Source organism: Choloepus didactylus, chromosome 22 (genome assembly GCF_015220235.1).
Source record: "Choloepus didactylus isolate mChoDid1 chromosome 22, mChoDid1.pri, whole genome shotgun sequence".
Taxonomy (NCBI): domain Eukaryota; kingdom Metazoa; phylum Chordata; class Mammalia; order Pilosa; family Megalonychidae; genus Choloepus; species Choloepus didactylus.
Window position 1 is genome coordinate 12,702,228 of NC_051328.1, and position 21,219 is coordinate 12,723,446.

A 21,219-nucleotide genomic window follows, 5' to 3' on the forward strand; every position below is an offset into this window, starting at 1 on the left:
TCTGTAGCTGATAACTCTGATGAGATATTTCCATGGAGGTGTGGCCCCACCTATTCAGGGCAGGCCTTGATCATGGAGCCATATAAATGGACTGAAAAACAGAAGGAACTCAGTGCAGCTACAGCTGTGAGTGACGGTTTGAAGAGGAGCTACAGACAAGAGGGACACTTTGAAGAAAGCACAGGAGCTGCAGGTGAGAGACAGTTTGAAGACGGCCATTGAAAGCAGACTCTTGCTCTGGAGAAGCTAACAGAGGACAAATACCCCAAGAGCAACTAAGAGTGACATTTTTCAGGAACCACAGCCTAGAGAGGAACATCCTGGGAGAAAGCCATTTTGAAATGAGAACTTTGGAGCAGACGCCAGCCATGTGCCTTCCCAGCTAACAGAGGTTTTCTGGACGCCATTGACCATCCTCCAGTGAAGGTACCCAATTGCTGATGTGTTACCTTGGACACTTTATGGCCTTAAGACTGTAACTTTGTAACCAAATAAACCCCCTTTACAAAAGCCAATCCATTTCTGTTGTTTTGCTTTCCGGCAGCATTAGCAAACTACAACAGGTGGATCACATCTCAATTGAAACAACCTAATCAAAAGGTCCCACCCACAATAAGTCTGCCCCCACAAGACTGGATTAAAAGAACATAGTACATAAGAGATGTAAACCAGCACACTGAGGAATGAGGAATTTTGTTGGTGTAGGAATGAGGAAGTTAGCTGGCAGTAATTGATAAAGATCTGGCTTTATTTAAATTTGGTCTTCTGGGTGAGTTGGACATTTACAAGAAATAGAAACTTGTTGTGGGATTAGCACAGGCGCCTCCATGTTGGGCCTAGGAGATTTTATTTGTCATTAGTTATCTACTGATACGTAGCAAATTATCCCGAAACTTAATGGCTAGAACAACATTAATTACCTGTTGGTTTTGTGGGTTAGGTAACTTTATGAGGTTGAGTCGAGCTGTTGGCCAACCTGTGGCCTCGTCTGAGGGTTTATCCACAGAGCTGCCTCTGGACATGGCCTCTGACGTTCCCCAGAGCAAATGACCTGAGAGAGTGAAGGAGCACTCAGGGTGGAAGCCTCAGTCTTCCTATAACCTAATATCAGAAGTGACATCCCATGATTCCTGCCACCGTCTATTCTGCAGAAGCAAGTCACTAAGTACAGTCCACACTAAGGGGAGGGGAGTACACCAGGGACGAGTACCGAGAGGTGAGAATCACTGGGGGCCGTCTCCGAGGCTGCCTACTACTGTGATTTTTAAAAAAATTTTCATTTTCTAATATTTTGTGGCTACTAGATAATATTGCATAATGCTATTCTGATATTGATTTTTTTAATCCAGAAATCTCATGAAATTCTTTTAATTCTAATAGTTCATCTGTAAATTCTTTTGGATTTTTTTATGTGTACATCATATCAGCTGTGAATGATGAAATTTGTTTTTTTTTTTTCCAATCCTTGTGTGTTGTATTTCTATTCCTTTCTTTACTACACAGGTTAGGTATTACAGAACAATGTCAAACACCTGTGGCGATACTAGGTTTCCTTATCCTGTTACCAATCTCAAAGGGAAAGTAGGGTTTTTAAAAATATGCCCTTTGTCAGATTTAGGAAGCTCCCTTCTGTTTCTAGTTGGCTAAGAGTTTTATTTCCTTTGTATATTATGAATGATGCTGAATTTTTTCTACTTTGATTGATTACTGTTGTGAATTACATTAAGTTTCCCTAATGTTGAAACTACCTTGCATTGGTTAAACCTAACTTAATCATAACATTATTCTTTTATACATTACTAGATTTAGGTTGCTAACATTTTGTTTACAATTTTTGCAGCTATATTCTTGAGAGAAAGTAGCCGGTAATCTACCCCCCTCCCCCACCCCCCCATATTGTCTTCTTGGGTTTTGGTATCAAGATTATGCTAACCTTATAAAATGAGTTTGATTCTTCCTAGGTGTCTGGGCCAGCCTGGAATTATTATTTCTTTCTAGAATGTTTGGAAGAAGTTGCCAGTAAAGCTATCTGGTCTTAAGTTTTCAATCCAGGATGATTTTTTGTTACTATAGATACAAGTTCTTAATATACAGGGCTATTCAGGATTTCTATTTCATCTTAAGTCAGTTTAGGTAAGCAGTGTTTTTATAGGGTTTTTCTAAAAATATGAATTTATTGGTCTAAAGCTGTTCATAATGTTCTTTTTTATATGCTTACTATTATAGCATAATGGTGTTCCCCTTTTCCTATCTGACATGGGTTATTTGTGATTTTAAAAATTTTTTCCTTGATCAGTTTTCCAGAGGTTTGCCAATTTTATTAGTCTTCTGATAAAGCCAATTTAAATTTTTTGTTGATTTTCTTAATTTATGTTTGCTTTCCATTTTATTGTGCTTTTATCTTTATTACTTTCTTCCTTACACTTTTTTTGGGGCTTATTTTACTATTCTTTTTTTAACTCCTTAAGATAGATGCTGTGTTGGTTTGGATGTATTATGTCCCCCAAAATGCATGTTCTTTTGTGAGGGCAGACAGAATCCTTTGATTGAGTGTTTCCATGGAGGTGTGACTCAATCAACGGTGAGTGAAATATTTGATTGGATGATTTCCATGGAGATATGGACCCTGCCCATTCAGGGTGGGTCTTGATTTAATCACTGGAGTCTTATAAAAGAGCTCACAAACAGAAGGACCTCAGAACATCTGTGAGTGACATTTTGGAGATCAACTGAGAGAGACATTTTGGAGATGGCCATTGAAAGCAGACTTATGCTAGCCCAGAGTTTGCTCCAGAGAAGCTAAGAGAGGACAGAACGCCCCAAGGACAACATTTTGAAGAACATACAGAAGCTGAGAGAGGAGCAGGAACACAACCCGGGACCAGCAGATGTCAGCCATGTGCCTTCCCAGTTAATAGAAGTTTTTTGGATGACACTGGCCTTCCTTTGGTGAAGGTACACTTGTGTTGAGGCCTTAATTTGGACATTTTCATGACCTTCAGACTGCAGCTTTATAACCAAATAAATGCCCTTTATAAAGGCCAGTCCATTTCTGTTATTTTGCATAATGGCAGCATTAGCAAACTGGAACAGATGCTTAGCTTATTAATTTTAAGCATTTATTATTTTCTAATATATGCTGCATATTTCTTTGTAAGTATTAATTTAGCTACATTCCTACTGGTTTTGATATATATTTTCATTATTGTTGAATTAAAAATATTTCTAACTTTTTATTATGATTTCTCTTTGATCTATATGCTATAAAGAAGTGTTTAAAATTTTTCCAAGTATATAGAGATTTTAAAAATTATTTATTTTTGTTGCCTTTAGCTTAATTGCATTGTGTTCAGAGAAACATTATCCAAATGAATTAAATCCCTTGATATTTACTGAAATTTGTTTTATGGCCCAGAATATGAGCAATATTTATAAATGTTCTGGATGTGCTTGAAACAAATGTGTATTTTACAATTGTTGTTTTCAGTGTTCTAGTAAGTCTAGATTATTAACTGAGTTCTTCAAACTTTCTATATCCTCATGATTTTGTCTCCTCTCCTGTCAAATTGAGAATGGTGTCCTAAAATCCCCTATTATGGCTGTTGATTTGTCTGTTTTTCCATGTAGTTCTGTTAAGTTTTGCTTTAGATATTTTAAGCTTATATTGTTAGGTGCATTCAAATTTAAAATTGTTATATCCTCCTAGTGAAATTAACTTTTTATCACTTTTTTTTCCTCTGGTAATGCTTTTGCCATAGTCTGTTTTGTTCAGTATTAGCTTGTTTTTTATTAGTATTTTTATCTCATCATTTTAAACTTTTCTTTCATTTTAGATGGGACTCTTCTCTTGAAAATGGCATTTAGTTTTTGTGCTGCACCCCCCACCCCCATTCAGCCTGGAATTCTTCGTCATTTTTTCTGGAGTATTTAGTCCATTAATGTACAAGCTGATATATTTGGTATTAAATCTACCATCTTATTTTTTTGATAGTTATCTTACTCATCCTGTTTCTTTTTCTCTTGTTTCTTACCTTTAAAAAATTGTCTGCATGTATTTTATTGTTCCATTTATTATGTCAGCTAGTTTGAAATGATGTACTCTATTTGTATTCCTTTACTGCAGGAGTTGGCAACCTTTTCTGTAAGCAGCCAGATGGTAATTTATTTGAGGCTTTGTGGGCCACATATAGTCTCTGACACACATTCTTCTTGTTTGTTTTTTTACAACCCTTTAAAAATGTAAAAAACAAACAAACAAACAAAAAACCAAAACATACTTAGCTTGCAGGACATACAAAAACAGTCTGTGGCCTGGATTTTGTCCATGGACCATAGTTTTCCAACCCCTGCTTTGGTGTTTACCCTAGAAATTATAATACATACACTTAACTTAACAGAATTTAGAATTAATCAAAACCTTTACTCTTCCCCCTGGATAATACATTGATATTAGAATATCTTGATTCTATTTATGCCCAACTTTCAACTTATATAGTTATGCTGTCTGGTATTTTAATTTTAACTCCACTAGGCAATATCACTACTGTTCTATGCAGTCAATGTTTGCCCACATATTTACCAGTTTCTCTGCTCCTTATTCTTTAATATTTTCTCATTGACTTTGTCCTTCTGTTAGGTATAAGTTTCTTTGTATTTTCCCTGCTTGGGATTTTCTGGGCCACTTGTATCTGTGAATGCATGTCTGCACTGATTCTAGAAAATACTCCAAATATTCAGTCACTGTCTCTTCAGGTATCTCCTTTGTACCATTCACTCTCTTTTCTTGGGATTCTGATTGTTAGATTTTCTCACTGTATTCTCTGTGCTTCCTATGCTCCTATCAGTGTTGACCATCTTTTTGACTCTTTGGAGTGCCTTCCAGAGAATTTCTTCTGCTCTCTTCAAGTTCACTAATTATCTCTTCTACTACATCTAATCTGCTGCTAAATGTATCCATTACATTTTTTAAAAATTATCATACTTTTTATACCTAGAAGTCCCTTTAGGTTCTTTTTCAAATATACCATGCCACTTTTTATAATTTCATGTTCCCTGCAGATATTTTCAAGTTTGCTGTTTATTTTTTAAAACAGTAAGAATAGTTATTATATATACTTTACCAGATTATTACGATATCTGAAGTCACCATGGATCAGTTTCTGCTGGTTCTTGCTTATCTTTCCTCTTGTCTTTGTGTACTTTGTCATCTGTGACTTTTTTATGGTCACTGACTTTGGAAAATTATTTGTAGGGGTTCTACCAAGGCCTGGATGGGATGTGGCCCCTCCTGGATTCACATCCTTTCTGACAGACTTTGGGGGCCTTTAACAGTTCACAGCTAAAGGTTTCTTGGGTGCCCAGGCTATTGTTCCTGGGAGGCAACGCAATGAGGGCCAGGCTCTGGGGCTTCTCAGAATGGGTTTCTTCCCCTCCCCTTTTGCTAGAGTTCTTCTCTATACCAAACAGCTTTCTGGGGCCAGGGAAATGGTTTAATTCTGGTTTACCCTTTCCCTGGGATGGGGAATGGGGGCCCCAATTTAAATAAGGAGAGTCTGCTATGAGACTCCCCTCCTTGGCTGGCCTTGGGATTTGATTTCCGTGAGAGAGATTTGATTTGTTCCCTGTGAGAGTCCTCAAACCAAAACTCAAAGGTGTGGTCTATTTGCAAATGCTCTTAATGTAGAAGTGGCTTTGGTGGACCTGTCTTTTTGCTTACTTCTCTGGGTTCATATCTTCTCCTCAAATTTAGCTTGCTGGTTTCCCATGATCTTTTTTTAGTTCTTCAATCCTTTAAAATATTTTACTCATACCCACCTGGGGAATTCCTTATATTCTTGCAAACATTGAGGACTACAAATTTAGTAGCCCGAGCCCTCGATCTTGGGACTTGCCCTTATGAAGCCTGTCACTGCAAAGGAGAGGCTAAGCCTAATTATAATTGTGCCTAAGAGTCACCCCCAGGGAACCTCTTGTTGCTCAGATGTGGACTGTCTCTCTAAGCAAACTTGGCAGGTGGACTTGCTGCCTCCCCTCTATGTAGGACATGACTTCCAGGGGTGTAAATCTCCCTGACGACATGGGACATGACTCCAGGGGATGAGTCTGGACCCAGCATTGTGGGATTCAGGAAGACTTCTTGACCAAAAAGGGGAAGAGAAATGAAACAAAGTTTCAGGGGCTGAGAGATTTCAAGTGGAGTCAAGAGGTCATTCTGGAGGTTATTCTTATGTGCTATATAGATATCCCTTTGCAGTTTTTAGTGTACTAGAATAACTAGAAGGAAATAAGAGAAACTGTTGAACTGCAACCCAGTAGCCTTGCTTCTTGAAGACATGTGTATAACTATGCAGCTTACACAGTGTGACTGTGTGATTGTGAAAACCTTGTGACTCATACTCCCTTTTTCCAGTTTAAGGACAGATGAGTAGAAGAATGGGGACAACAAGTATATGAATAATAGGGGAGGGTATGGGGAATAGGTTGTTTTTGATGTTCTTTTTTACTTTTATTTTTATTATTTTTTTGGAGAAATGAAAATGTTAAAAAATTGACTGTGGTGATGAATGCACAACTATATGACAATACGGTGAACAACTAATTGTATGCTTTGGATGATTGTATGGTATGTGACTATATCTCAATAAAATTGCAAGAAAAATATATTTTACTAAGCAATTTTCACTGTGTTCCATGGGAGTATTTGTCCAAATAGTGTAGCCTGCTGTAACCGGAGAAGGGATTCTTGAGATCAGTTTTAGACTCCCTGAGTGGAGGGCCTGAGGGGGCATGCTTATTAAGTGACCATTATGCATTGGTTTGCAAAATAGAAAACAAGAGGGCACCAGTCCCTTCGTAACCCCTGTTTCCACACCCACCCAGTCGGCAGGTGGCCTTCTTTCCTGGGTACCATTGCCAGGACACCATATCCTCTGAGACGGTGTGAGCAGGAGATGCCTTCCCTCCATGTGGGGCCAGCAAGAGGGAGCCCGTCAACTTCCACCTTTCCTATGTCCCCCGCCCCCCGAAGCTGCCCTAAGGACCTCCTGCCTTCCCCTCCAAGGATGGCTTATGAAATGAGGAGCGGAGTGGTGGGCTGGCTGAGAGCAGGGACTCTGAAGCCGGCTGGCTGGGTGGAAAGCCCTGCTCCCCCCATTACTGGTTGTGTCACTCTGGGCAAGTTGCCTGACCTCTCCAAGCCTCAGTTTCCAGGTCTGTAATGTGGGGATCTTAATCATAGTAACTAACTTATGGAGTTGGTAGGGGAATAAACAAGTTAATAATTTTAATGCACTTAAAAGAGCACCTGGCATTGCCTGAGGCTGCAAAGGAGGGGAGATTGGGGGCGTGACAGTTAAGGGGTGAGGATGGGGGACCTTCTTGTGCTAATGGAAATTTCTAAAATTGACTGTGCTGATGCACGCACAACTCTGTGAGTATACTACATCCTTTAAATGGGTGAATTGTGTGGTATGTGAATTATATCTCAAAAAAGTTGTTTAAAAAAGAGTTCCTGGCACACAATAAGCACTATAAAGCATCTGTTTAAATAAAAATGGAGTGATAAGGCCTGTTTTACCCACCTTTCAGGGTCAACTGAAATGATGGACACGATTATTACTATTGCTTTTGTTATTTTTATTTAGTGCAATCCTTTCATCTTTTGGGTGAGAGACTGAGACCCGGAGAGGGTGGGGACTCAGCAGAGACCCCCACCAGGCCGCTGGCTCCCTGACCTGGGGGGCAGGACTCCAGGGTTCTTGTCCATGCTCAGTCACCACTCACTGCTGTGTGACTACGGCTTAGTTTCCTCCATCTCTGGGCCTCAGTTTACCCACTGGTGGGCCAAGGGGAAGGATCAGTTATCCCTCCTCCTGCTCCTGCTTCGTTGGACCCTTGGGGTGTTACGGCCAAGCCCCAGAGTCTGTCCTGGGAGGTTTGGGGTTTGTGATTGCTGGGGTGACTCAAGGACCCAAAAGGCCTGGTGGGGGTGTGGGGGAGGTGTGTGGGGTGTCGTGATGAGAACCCACAAGCTAGAGAACTTGCAGCCTCAGACCAGTGCTTCCGTGCTGAGAGCACTTCAGCAGGTGCTGCCCAACATCTAGCTCGGGTTGGCAGCTTCTCACGGGGGGATGGGCGGGTGATACCGTGGGTGAGATTTTGCTGGGGCCTTTTGACTAGATGAACGCAGACAGACAGACGTGCCTCTCTGGGCCTCCGAGCCCTCCTCGGGCAGGCCTTCCCTGAGCTGAGGCAGGAGGCCGGAGTCTGGCCCCTAACTCTCTGCCTGACCCTGGACTCTGTGTCTCAGCCTCCATTCAGTGAAACGGGACAGGGCACGGTGTAGGCGGGTCCAAGGGCCCCTCCTGTCCTGCCTTGTGTGACCGTCCCTTGTAGTGCCTGGCCTAGATCTCCACCAGCTCCCACCCCAGGCGAAAAGACAACAGCACCTGGGTGACAGTCCCAAGAAATCCCAGCTCCCCCACTTACTAGTTACCTAAACTGGGCCAAGTTACCTAACCTCTCTGTGCCTTAGTTTCCAGATCTGTAAATATGGGGATCACAGTAACAGTAATGAGCTCATAGACTTGATAGGGAAGTAAACAAGTTAATAATTGTAGAGCACTTAAACGAGTGCCTTGTGTCGCCTAGGGCTGCAGGTGGGGGAAGCAAGCGGTTCCCTGCACCTGGCAGGCCTCAGGGGCCGCAGTCAGCCCCCAGCCCCTGGCAGCTCCCACGTCTGCACCCCCAGAGGAAGCTTGAACCTAGAAGAGGCCCCAGCTGAGCGGAGCCGGAGCAGGTGCCCCAGACCCCTCCTGCGGCTGGGGCTTCCACACCCCCAGATCCCGCCCTGCCTCCAAGCCAACCCCCAAATAAGTCATCATTTAGTTAGGGCCACCAGTTTGCAGGCAGTTAATTGCCTCCATTAGCAAAACATTCAGACTTTAGTGAGCAATTAATTAATAAAACCGGTGATTGCCAGAGCCAGTTCTCTCAGCAAGGACTGATTTTATTAACCACTGGGCCACTCAAACAAAGGCTGATGTCTGCATCTTACAAGGCCCTAGGGGATAAAAAAAGGTAACCGGTTATCATTAGCAGAGAGCTGGGTCTGTGCCAGGAGCCATGCTTCGCAAACCCTCTCTCACTGAGTCCTTTCAATAAGGTGCTTTTACTATCTCCACTTTACAGGTGAGAAAACTGAGGCTCCAACATGTTATTCTGTTCCCTGAGGTCACATAACTAATTTGAGACTGAATGGGTACCAGTCTCCCTGACTACAAAAGTATTTCCCCTGGCGTGGCCCCTCCAATACCCTTCTATTTCTTTTTACGTCTGGAACGTAATGTGCAACACAAAATTTCCCATTTTTTTTTTTTACCACTCCAAATAGTAAGTCTGTACCCATTAACCAATAACTCCCCATTCCCAAGCTCCACCCTATCCCCCAGTTCATGGTAACCTGTACTCTATTTTCTATGTATTTGCTTATTCTAGGTATTTCATGTAAGTAAAATCATACAATGTTTATCCTATTGTGTCTGGCTTATTTCATTCAGTATAATTTCTTCAAGTTTCATCCATGTTGTCATATGTATCAGAACTTCATTCCTTTTTATGGAATGGAATGAATAATACTCACTCTGTGTGTGTGTGTGTGTATATATATATATATATATATATATATATATATATATATATCACATTTTGTTTATGTTTTCTTTTAAAAACAATATTTTAATTACATTTTAAAAGGCCAATAGACCTAAAATAAAATATTAAGAAAATATTTACTAGGTTTGAGTTCTAGACTTGGACAAAACCTGTGAGAATGGAACTTGCTTGCCTGAATCTGGGGAGACCCAGTCTGGGTTACCCCATCTCTTCTTAACCAAACAGGCCCTGGGAGGTATTTTTAGCCCTAAGAGAGAAGTCCTTTACCCAAGGGGAAGTTGGCCTTCCTTCTTAGCCAACGGACTATACTGCAGCCGGGTTATTTATTATTCTGAAAATGTTATCAATGTACTACATGCACATGGTTTTAAGTTAATTCTAGTTGCCTGGGGTGGAAGTGGAGGGACGATTGGCTACAAGAGGCATAAGGGAACTTGCTGGAAAGATGGAAATGTTCTACATCTTGATTGGGGTTGTTACACGTGTGTAAACAGTTGTCAAAAGTCACAAACCTGTGCACTTCAAATGTGAAAATTTTATTGTAGGTAAAAAAATTTGATTTAAAAACAAAAACAAAGCTGCAAATATCCATTTATGTTGGGAGTCACTCATGTTTTTTTCCAGTTCTGGAGTTCTGAGACCTGAGCTTTGCTGAACTATAGTATATGCTAGTTCCAATTCAGCTGTCATTTCAGCTGATCCCAAAGCCAACAAGGATGCATAAAATGTCAGAGAGATACATTTGGCAAAGGGACGTTGTGAATCAGACAGGAAAGGGGGATTAATCAATAAACTGTGTTGGGAAAATTGGCTTTTGATTTGGAAGAAAATAAAATTAGTTCTCTACCTCACATTACATGCATACACAAACACAAAAACTCCAAATGGATTAAAGTTCTGTATGCTAAACAAAAGCTATAATACAACTAAAAGAAAATATATGAGAATTTTTTTATAGACTTCAGAGAAAAACTTTTTAAAGCAAGACATGAAAGGCAGAAGTCATTTAACTACATAATAATGTAACACTTTTCTCTGACCAAAGATGCAAAGAATTTAGTTAAAAGGTGTGCAGTAAAGGAAAGGCTAACCCTGCTTGTAATTGTGCCTAAGAGTCTCCCCCGAGTACCTCTTTGTTGCTCAGATGTGGCCCTCTCTCTCTCTCTCTAACTGAGCCTCCTTGGCAGGTGAACTCATTGCCCTCCCCCCTACATGGGACCCAACTCCCAGGGGTGTAAATCTCCCTGGCAATGCACGATATGACTCCCGGGGATAAATCTGGACCCGGCATCATGGGATTGAGAACATCTTCTTGACCAAAAGGGGGCTGCAAAATGAAACGAAATAAAGCTTCAGTGGCTGAGAGATTTCACATGGAGTTGAGAGGTCACTCTGGTGGGCATTCTTACACACTATATAGGTAACACTTTTTAGGTTTTAATATATTGCAATAGCTAGAAGTAAATACCTGAAACTACCAAACTCCAACCCAGTGGCCTTGACTCTTTGAAGACAATTGTATAACAATGTAGCTTACAATGGGTGACAGTGTGATTGTGAAAACCCTGTGAATCGCACTCCCTTCATCCATCGTATGGATGGATGAGTAGAAAAATGGGGACAAAACCTAAATGAAAAATAGGGTGGGATGGGGGAGGTGATCTGGGTGGTTTGTTTATTTATTTATTTATTTATTTATTTTTAATTCTGATTCTTTCTGGTGTAAGGAAAATGTTCAAAAATAGATTGGGGTGATGAATGCACAAGTACAAGATGGTACTGTGAACAGCTGATTGTACACCATGGATGATTGTATGGTATGTGAATATTTCTCAATAAAACTAAATTTAAAAAAAAGTTTTCAACTGATTGGATTAAATCCAGTTGACTGAATTCTCTCATTGCAGAAGACACGCCCTTTGTTGATGTAATCAGTCACAGTTGCAGTCAATTGACTGATGATTTAATAAACCAGCCTTCTGGTTTATTAACCAACCACAAATGTCCTTACAGTAACAGTTAAGCCAGTGTTTGCTTGACCAGACACCTGGACACCATCACCTGGCCAAGTTGACACACGAACCTAACCACTGCAAGCTCATTGAAAGCAGGGATAATGTTTAGTCTTCCCTTGTGCCCCTAATGCCCATTTGTTAAATAAATAAATGTATCTAGATACACTGCAAAAAAAAAAAAAAAAAAGGTGTGCAATAGACCCCTTTATAAAAGAAAAAAAAAAAAAGGGTGCAGTAGAGCATGGAAAAATACTTGCCACATCTGTATTAAAGAATTAAAATTTCTCTTATTCCTGCAAAGGAGAAGCTAAGCCTGCTTATATTTATGCCTAAGAGGCACCCTCAGAAAACCCTTTGTGCTGCCCAGATGTGGTCTCTTTCTCTCAGCCAGCTCTGCAAATAAACTTACTACCCTCCCCTCTACATGGGACTTGACTCCCAGGGATGAGCCTGGCCCTGGTATCGTGGGATTGAATATGCCTTCTTGACCAAAAGGGGGAAAATAAATGAAACAGAATAAAGTTTCAGTGGCTAAGAGATTTCAAATACAGTCGAGAGGTCATTCTGGAGGTTATTCTTATGCATTATATAGATATTCCTTTTTAGTTTCTAGTGTATTAGAATAGCTAGAAGGAAATACCTGAATCTGTTGAACTGTAATCCAGTAGACTTGATTCTTGATGATGATTGTATGACTATATACCTTTTATTGTGTGACTGTGTGATTGTGAAAATCTGTGACTGACACTCCTTTTACCCAGTGTAAGGGCAGATGAGTAATAAAATAAAGACAAAGAATATAAATAAACAATATGGGGGAGGGGTATGGGATGTTTTGGGTGTTCTTTTTCATTTTTATTTTGATTCACTATTTCGGAGTAATGAAAATGTTCTAAAATTGAATGTGGTGATGAATGCCAAACAATATGATGAAACTGTGAGCCATTGAATGTATACTTTGGATGGATTATATGGTGTGTGAATATATCTCAATAAAATTGCATTACAAAAAAGAACTGAAATTTCTAATGTGCAAAGAGGGCCTCTAAATCTGTAAGAAAATGACAAAAAGACCAATTAAAAGTGGATAAAGGATATAAACAATTGTTACACAGAATATGAAGTAAAAATGGATAATGAAGTCATGAAAAGATGTTCAGTTGCCTTCATAAATACAGTTATGCAAATTGCAACAATGAGATGATCGTTCTCTAGCTTAGTGTGATGGTTTGAAGCTGTATGTACCCCTGAAAAGATCATGTTCTTTTAATCCATTCCTGTGGGTGTAAACCTACTGTGGTGGGACTTCTTGATTAGGTTATTTCAGTTGAGGCCTGCCCCAGGGTGGGTCTTACTGGAGTCCTTCATAAAAGGAGAAAACACTGAGAGAAGACTCAGAGAAGCTTAGAGAGAAGGACACACAGAAGCTAAGAGAGACAGAATCTAAAAGAGAGAAGCACACAGAGGCTCTGAGAGGAAGCCACTGGAGCAGAAACTGAAAGCCACAGAACCTGGGACCAGCAGACAGTGCCACGTGCCTTCTCATGGGGCAGAGGAGCCAAGGATCACCTGCAGCCGGTCTTCAGGGAGAATGTATTGTCTTGTTGATGCCTTGGTTCGCGGCCTCAGAACTGTAAATTCATAAGTTAATAAACCCCCATTGAAAAAGCCAACTTATTTCTGGTATATTGCATTTGGTCAGCTTTAGCATACCAAAACACTTAGCAAAAATTAAAAAATCTTTGGTATGGGTGTGGGGAAATGGGTACTTTCATGCAATTTCAGTGGGAATCTAAATCATACTACTTTTAAAAGGGGGGTTATTTAGCAATGTCTATACAAATTTTAATTGCACAAACTCTGTGACCCAGAAATCCCTTTTCTGAGAATTTATTCCTTCAGAAATAGTCACATGTGCCCCAAAAAATGTTTTAATTACTGTGAAGTATATTATACTGAAAATTGTAAGCCACCTAAATTTGCTTTCATTGAAGGCTATGGCTAAATAAATCAGTACAATGGAATTCTTGCATCAATTAAAAAGAATGAAATAGAGCTACATGTACTGACCTGAAAAGATGTCCATTATATCTTGACAAAGAAAGCAAGTTGCAAAAACTGCATATAGCATACTAATCCTGTTTTTTTAAAACACCTGCATATAGCAGTTAGAGGTATATACAATAATAATGTCTAATGCTTAACCGATTTCTTACCATATATGCCAAAAATCATTAGCATTCTTTTTCTGTAGATGAGGAAACTGAGGCACAGAGTGGTTAAGTAAGTTGCCCCAGGTGGCACAGCCAGTAAGTTGCAGAGCAGGGATTTGAAGCCTGGACGGCTGACTCCACAACCTGAGCACTTAACTATATATATGGCCTTATAGATATAGAGTCTTCTGGTAACAGTGGGACCTCTCACAACATTGGAGAAGCTGAGTCACTTTTTAATAAATCCTTCTATTACATGAACAGACCTTCAAACCCATGAACTGGCACAAAGGACTTATGATGGAAAGCCCTGGTTTCCTGCACACCCCCTTCCCGGAGGCCACCACTTCTAACAGTCTTAGTTTAGGCAGTAGTTATTCCAGGGCAATGTTATTTAACATGCTCCTTCTGCTGTTTCTTGATTTGTTAACCCCAGACAGCATCTGTGGACAGCTTTTTTTCCCCCTCTTCCTGTTATGATGCTTCTTAATAACAGGCCGTTGGCTGCAGCGGCTCCGAGCCAGGCCCTGGCCTGGCCTCTTTATCACATTGTTGCTGAGATAAAGCTCATCGGGGCTCAAGGTTGTGAAGGGACTTGTCCAAGATCACTGCGAGTCGGCAATGGAGGGGGAACTAGACCCCTGGCCCGAGTGGCTCTGGGGCAGGCTGCTTCCGTGATGCCCTGTGGCCTACCCCGTGGGGAGCCGTGGTGCACCCCTGTCCCACGAGGGCCCCTCTCGCTCTGGCGGAGGCTACGCAGGGCCTGCCGGGAAGCTGGGCAGTGGCGGCAGCAGGCATGTTTGCAGAGCGGCAGGTGTAACCTCCTGGTGTTTGGCCAGAAAAGCCTTTTTATTCTCTGCTGCTGACTGGCCCAAACTTTGACCCTAGAGGGCCTCTCACAGATGGCCTTCCAGATCACTGCCCTCCGCGGCCCCCACAATTCCAGGGGTAAAGCTGAGGCTGGTGGGCTGAGAGCCCGATACTCAAGACCCCTGAGAAGAAAGCACGGTTCTCCCCACTCCTGACTGCAGTCACTTGGAAGGGAGCTCTTTAAAAATACCAACTCTGAGCCCCATTCCAAACCAATTAAATCAGCAACTGGGGTGGGAGGGCCTTGGGTCTAGATGGATAGGAGCCCAGAGAGGGATAGGGATTTGCTAAGGGTCACACAGCAGCAGTGGGCTGGGGACGTGGTTGTCCCGGCTGAGGCCTCTTCAGCTCAGAGACAAGCAGGCTGAGGGAGGGGCAGCAAAGGAAACGTGGCCCTGAGACGGTGTGGGCAGTATTATCCTTGGCCCTACAGCCCCCTCTTCTCCATTCAGTGAGCTCCTTGAAGCTTTGGGGTAGTGAAGGGGTCACATCTGTGGCTGTCTGTGCTCAGAGAGGCCACCTCGCTCCTTAAGTTACTGAACCTTCACCTTTCTGAACCTCAGTCTCCCCACCTATAAAATGGGGATGTGGGTGGGGCTGGATGCTGGACAGAGATGGGACCCCAAATGCCGCCTGCACACTTGAGCTTCAGCGTGCTCTCCACCACGCGGGGCTCCTGAGGGTCCGCAGGGGCCTGCGTGCTGGGGAGGAGGGATGGCCAGTGGTGAGCACTGGAGTCTGATGGGGTCTCAGTTCAAATCTTGACTCTGCCCCTTTCCAGGGCCCACATCTTCCACTCTCTCAGTCTTGGCTTTTTCAATTCTAAAACAGGATGAGAACAGAGCCTGCCTGGTAGAATCATAGAAGGATCAACATGGGGTGCAGGGTGATTGGCACCTGAGATGGGCACCCCTTTAAACTTCACCCTCCGTCTCCCCAACTGTACATATAGGACATCCTTACTGTTTGGACTGGAGCTCAGGGACAAGTGCAAAAGCAGAGGGCTCTATCCCCGTGTAGACTGGAAGGGGCTTCGGCTACCCCTTCCGTGTAATGGGGCTGAGTTTCCTCCCTCCAGGACCCCGGCAGCCCCAAGTTGCTGAGCTCTGTCTCTGCAGGAAGCAGTGGGGGACAAAATCTGTGTCAGCCTGCGGAGGTGGGCCACATCGTGCTACGCTGGGCTACCCTGGCAACACAGACAACCTCTCTGGCTCAGGAGCAGCACCCCACCCCCACCCTCACCCCCACCCCCCACACCGCCCCACATCTCATTTCCTCAGCTGGAGCTGACCTGGGTCCACAGAGCCTCAGGAAGGCCCCACCTGCATCTCCTGCCAGTTGCTCCAAAGACCCACTTCCAGGAATGGCGTGCTTCTCTGGTGCCAGCCATAGCTGCAGGGGGCAGCCACCCACTTCACCCTCCCCACCGCAGCCTATTTCATTTCAGGCTTATTTATATGCACCTGGGTACATAGATACTCAAGTTTTTTTGTGTGTTTTTTTTGTTTATTATTATTATTATTATTATTGCACAAACAACATTAGAACAGTAAGAACGGAAAGATTTGTAAAAAAAAAAAAAAAAGCCACCAACGCATCAGCTGATTTTGCTGCCTAAGAACATCACTTAAGCACTAAGTAATTTCCATAGTTGATCTCACAGAAGCTATGTAAGAACATGTCATAGAGGGGGAAACTGAGGCACAGAGGTGTTCAGTCCCCTCTTCAGGGTCACAGTGCTACCCAGCTCCAGAGTCCCTGTGCCCACCCACTCCTCGGGGCTGCCCCTCCTTGCCCCACATCCCTGCCACCTTTAGGCCTGACCCAGAAACACAGATTCTACACCATGGTTCATGCCACACAGAGCTTTTCCGAGTGGGCCCTGGGTACTAGTCCTGCCTCAGAGTGGGAAACTGGTTCCCGAGACAGGTGAAGACACCACCTTTGTTTTCTGCTTATTTGCATGGCATTTAGTACGCTAAGCAGTTTTTCTTTTGTGACCACATGACAGTAAGGTGGGGGTGACAGCTGCCCTGTTCTAGGCTGCAGCTTCCTGCCCCCACAGCCTTGACATTTGGGCTTGTGTCTGTTAACTGTGTTTGGTTGTCATGTGGCTGACCTCGACTACATGTGGGGTACACCAGCTGAAGATACCCCAGGAGAAGATGACTCAGCTTGCGACAAACTCGGTCAATGCGAGACATGGTCAAAGCCGGAGATGCCCTACGGGGCGAAACAAGAAAACTCCTGCAGCCTCACTGAACATCAAGATGTGGTCTGATGGTACTGACTCACATGGGCTTGGTGAACTACTCCGACTCTCTGGGTTGCCCTCAGTCTCCCCAACTGTGAAATGGGGACAGACACTGCTAAGGGTTGCCTGGACTGTCACCTAGGCCTGTTGGTTGGCAGACTACATTTCGGAGTGGATCCCCCCAACCCCAGTTTCCTCACGTGACACCCGTAAACACTGCAGTTGGGTTCTCTGATTATCCCTGTTTCACAGATGAGGAACACTGAGGCTCAGAGAACACTGACTTGCCCAGCATCATAGAGTTGGTGAGTGCTGGACCCAGGCAGAGCACAGAGGGATGACCAAGAATTGACAGAATCTAGAAGGCCGGACCTGGCTATGATCATAGGCTGAAGTGGGAGGAGAATGAGCTCATCAGGGGAAGCAGCCTGATGCTGTCAGCCAGCCCTCTGCCCAGTTTCCCAGCACTTGGCTGCTCCTGGGGCTGGCTCTGGAGCTGTGGGCTGGTACCCCTGGGGCTGCCTGCAGAGACCAGCTTCTTCCAGATGTGGCCAAATGGAGGCAAGTTTTCAGCCATTCTAATGGAGGGAGCAGAGGCCAGTTCCACGCATAGAGTGACAACACTGAAGACCCAGAAGGGGCTTTAAAAGGTGGATAATTTTAATTCCCCTCTCCCTTCAGATATGGTGCACATTTTTTTCTGAGCTCTTTTCAAGTGCCAGACTCTTTTGGAAGGACTTTGGCATTTTCTCCTTTAATCCTCATAGCCCTTCCATGGATAGATATCCTGCTATCACCCCCAGCTTTCAGATAAGGAAACCAAGACCAAGAGAGGTAAAGTGACCGGTAGCTGTTGGTGGAGCTGCAACCCCTCTTAAGCAGTCTGTTCTCAAGCCCCTGCTGAGTCACACCTCTGCTGCCAGCCCTATTGGCAGTTTGTTTTCCAAAACTTAAGGTCCTGGCACCTGTTGGCACCCCACAAACATCAATCAGTTTAGCGGATGAATAAATGAATCCATGAAAAAAGGCCCACGTGGATAAACCTCTGAGTAGAAAGCAACGTTGGAGACCATTTTGTCCTCCCTGCTGATGGGCAGGCCTCTTCCCTCCAAAACCCCAGCTAAGCACCTGCTTAGCCCTGGAGACGGGGAGCTCACTACCTGACCTCGTGGGCAGCACCAGATCTCAGGGAGAGCATGGAGGCTGAAGCTGAAGTCCTGCTGCAGCATGAGCTGTCAGAGCTGGGGGCTCTCCCTGCCCCTCCATACCTCCGGAATGCCCAGATGGGGAAGGGGTCTGTGTTTCCTCAGGCTCCCCTGAGCAGGAGTGGGGGGTGAGCAGAGGGGGGCTGGGCTTACCTGGGGCCGGATAGACGGCCCCCAAGTCCTGGAGGGAGTTCTGGAGTCAGGTTGCCTGAGTGGGACCACGGGTATGTTACTTCACCTCCCTGAGCCTTATCTGTTAAACGGGCATGAACAAGTGGCTCCTATAGTGAGTAGCCCATAGGATAAGCCACGTGGTGGCCAGCATGGGGCCTGGCTGCCACCATGGTGGCTATTGTCCTTGTCACTGTTGCCATCGGGTATGGCAGCAGGCCACTGGGCCAGGTCCTGGCTTGGAGAGTCCTGAAGACAAAGCCTCCAGCCCCACAAATGCTCCCCAGGTACCTGCTCTGGCAGGCCCGGGGCTTTGCTGAGCCCATCCCGTGTCCTCCCCTTGCCTGTGGAAGGCGAGCAAGGCCAAGTCTGTGTCCTCATTTCATGGATGAATCGAGGCACACAAAGGTTAAGCAACCTCCCCAAGGTCACCCTGAAGTGAGGGTCTGGGCCCAGGGCTTCAGCCCCGGACGCTGCTGCCTGCTCGGCAGATCTTGGCGATTACATCATGTACCAGGGCACCGAGGGTGGAGTGGGGGTGGGTGTGGGTGTCGGGAGTGGGGGACTCACCAGCGGGCATCCAGGAAGTCACGGGGACTCCCCTGGTATCTTTATCAGAGTGTGTGGCATCGCTGGGGCATGGGCCCAGCCCCCAGGGCCCTGGGGAAACTCCTGGGGCTTTAGGGGTCAGGCTGTCCCCTTGCAGGTGTGCCACTCTCTGGGACGCCCACTCTCCCTCCTGGTGCCCCCTCATCCATGCTCACTGGGGAAGCCCACAGCTTCCTGTAGGGCAGAGCAGGTGTACGTGCTGTGGGCAGAGCAGTGCCATGGACTTCAGCAGTGGGGAACTAGGGGGAAGTGGGGTAAGGGGGGACCCTGGAGACCAGGCACCTCCATGGGGTCTCAGCCGGCCTCTGGGAACAGGTCTGAGCTGGAGCCACCAGACAGTCGCTTCTCTCACCTTCTTGGGATCAGAGATCTCCAACACTTCGCTCGACCTGGATCCCTCCTGGCTCCCGGCCATCCAAGGCCCTTGCACACACACACTGTCCCTTTCACCTGAGAGCACTCAGTCCAGACTTCCCAGCAGCTACCTCCTTTGCCACATTCAGTCATGCTCAAGTGTCCCCTTCTCAGACAGACTCTAAAACAACCCTCCCCTGTGTCCCTGTCCTTCCCCTCCCCCTGCATTATTTTTCTCCGTAGTTCTCACCACTGGATGGATTCCATATTCATTTGCTTGTTTGTTTATTGCCCATCTCCCCACAGTTCTAACAGGGCCTTTTTAGATTTTTGTGTTTTGTTCACTGTGGTATCCCCAGTACCTAGAGCCATGTCTGGCACACCGTAGGTGCTCAATAAACACTCACTAAATGCATGGCTGAATCCATCCACCCATCCCCCCTCCGTCCGCCTATCCATCCATCGTCTACTCTTCCCATGCTCCCTGCTTCTCCAGCATTCACCCAGTTCCTCTGCATCAGGCCCTGAGCTGGCGCATGGGCTCAGCGACCTGGTGGGAGACACAGAGGAGGAAAGAGATGCTTCTGACACTGGGGGTCGGTCCCAGGAGAGGGGGAGCCCACGGGGCTGGGGGTGACACAGCGGGGTGGGGGAGGCAAAGGAAGGTTCTCCAGGCTTGTTCAGGGCCTGGCCCTTGGTGGCACCTGATGCAAACTGTGTTGAATGGAAGGACAGTGACTTCCAGATGGCTTCCTGGAAGTAGTGGCTTAGTCGGTGGGTTCTCCATGTTGGAGTTGGGGGTGGGGTTCAGAAGCTGGGACCCTTACAGATACATGTGCCTGCCATCTCCCCCCACCAGGGCATATCAGCCTCCGGGGAAGTGGGGGTGGGTGGGGGAGTGGGTGCCTGGGTGTGGCTCGCCTTGAGAATGCAGTGGGGGTCAGGTGGGCAGGGGTGTGGGTGAGTGGTCCAGAGGAGGCTTTTCACATTGGTGGGAGGGCCAGGCCCGGGGCCTCCCTGCTGTGGGGAGAGCCTGCCCAGAGCACTCCCTGTCAGCACCCTCCCAGGGTGCCTACAGCAGCTGCCAGCTCCCCTCCCTGGGAAGTGGCTCCCATCCAGGCCCCACTCTTTGTCTGTCTCATGTTTCACAGGAGGCTGGACATTCTGAGAGCAAGGACTGTCACCCCCTACCTGCCACCCCCCCATGCCCCACCTCGCCCTCCCCCTCCAGCCTCCAGCCAACGCTGACTGTTTGCTTTTTTATTGCAGGCTGCAGAGGCAGGTGGGCCTGAGCTCAGGGAGGAGGCAGGAGAGAACTCACAGAGAGCTGGCAGATTCCAGCAGCCAGAGGCAGCTTTTCTCTACTCCACTACAGCCCTGGGTGGGGGGCACTGAGGCTCAAAGACCTTCAGTGACTCCCACGGGCTCAGCCAGGGATGGGCCAGCAGCCACGTGGCTCCACTGACATGTATCCCTGGGGGAGGTGCTGAAAGCCCTGGAGGGCTGAGGCAGGGCTGGGGGTAGGGGACTCAGCACCCAAGGGGCCAGGTGAGCCCTTGTGGGGAAGCCCAGGTAAGAGAGAGGGTGGTGGCAGCCTCGCCGTGGGGCCAGCCGGAAGTGGGGCTAGACAGACAGGCGGAGCCTCACCTGGGGCCGCCCGCCGGGACAGCTCACACTGGGTGCCCGGAGTCCGGGGAGGAGGTGGGAAGGGAGGAGCAGCCTTGGCTGAGAGTGGTGAGGGGCCTGCCCAGACCCAGAGGTAAGAGGCTGCCGTTCAGGGCTGGGGTTGGGGGCAGGGAAGGCCAGGAGGGTGTGGCTCCGGCCTAGCTCACCTGACCTGGCGGGCCCCTCAGTTC

The 21,219-nt window shown here is 45.8% G+C and overlaps 1 protein-coding gene across 1 annotated transcript in view; it reads left to right on the top strand.

Annotated features, from left to right (window-relative positions):
• The first annotated feature begins 21,075 nt into the window (after positions 1 to 21,075).
• Positions 21,076 to 21,219, top strand: part of ADGRG1 (adhesion G protein-coupled receptor G1) — a 39,079-nt gene continuing 38,935 nt past the window's right edge. The window contains exon 1 of the mRNA XM_037815593.1: positions 21,076 to 21,122. The gene's annotated coding sequence lies outside the window, so the exon portion shown is untranslated. The remainder of the gene's footprint in view (positions 21,123 to 21,219) is intronic.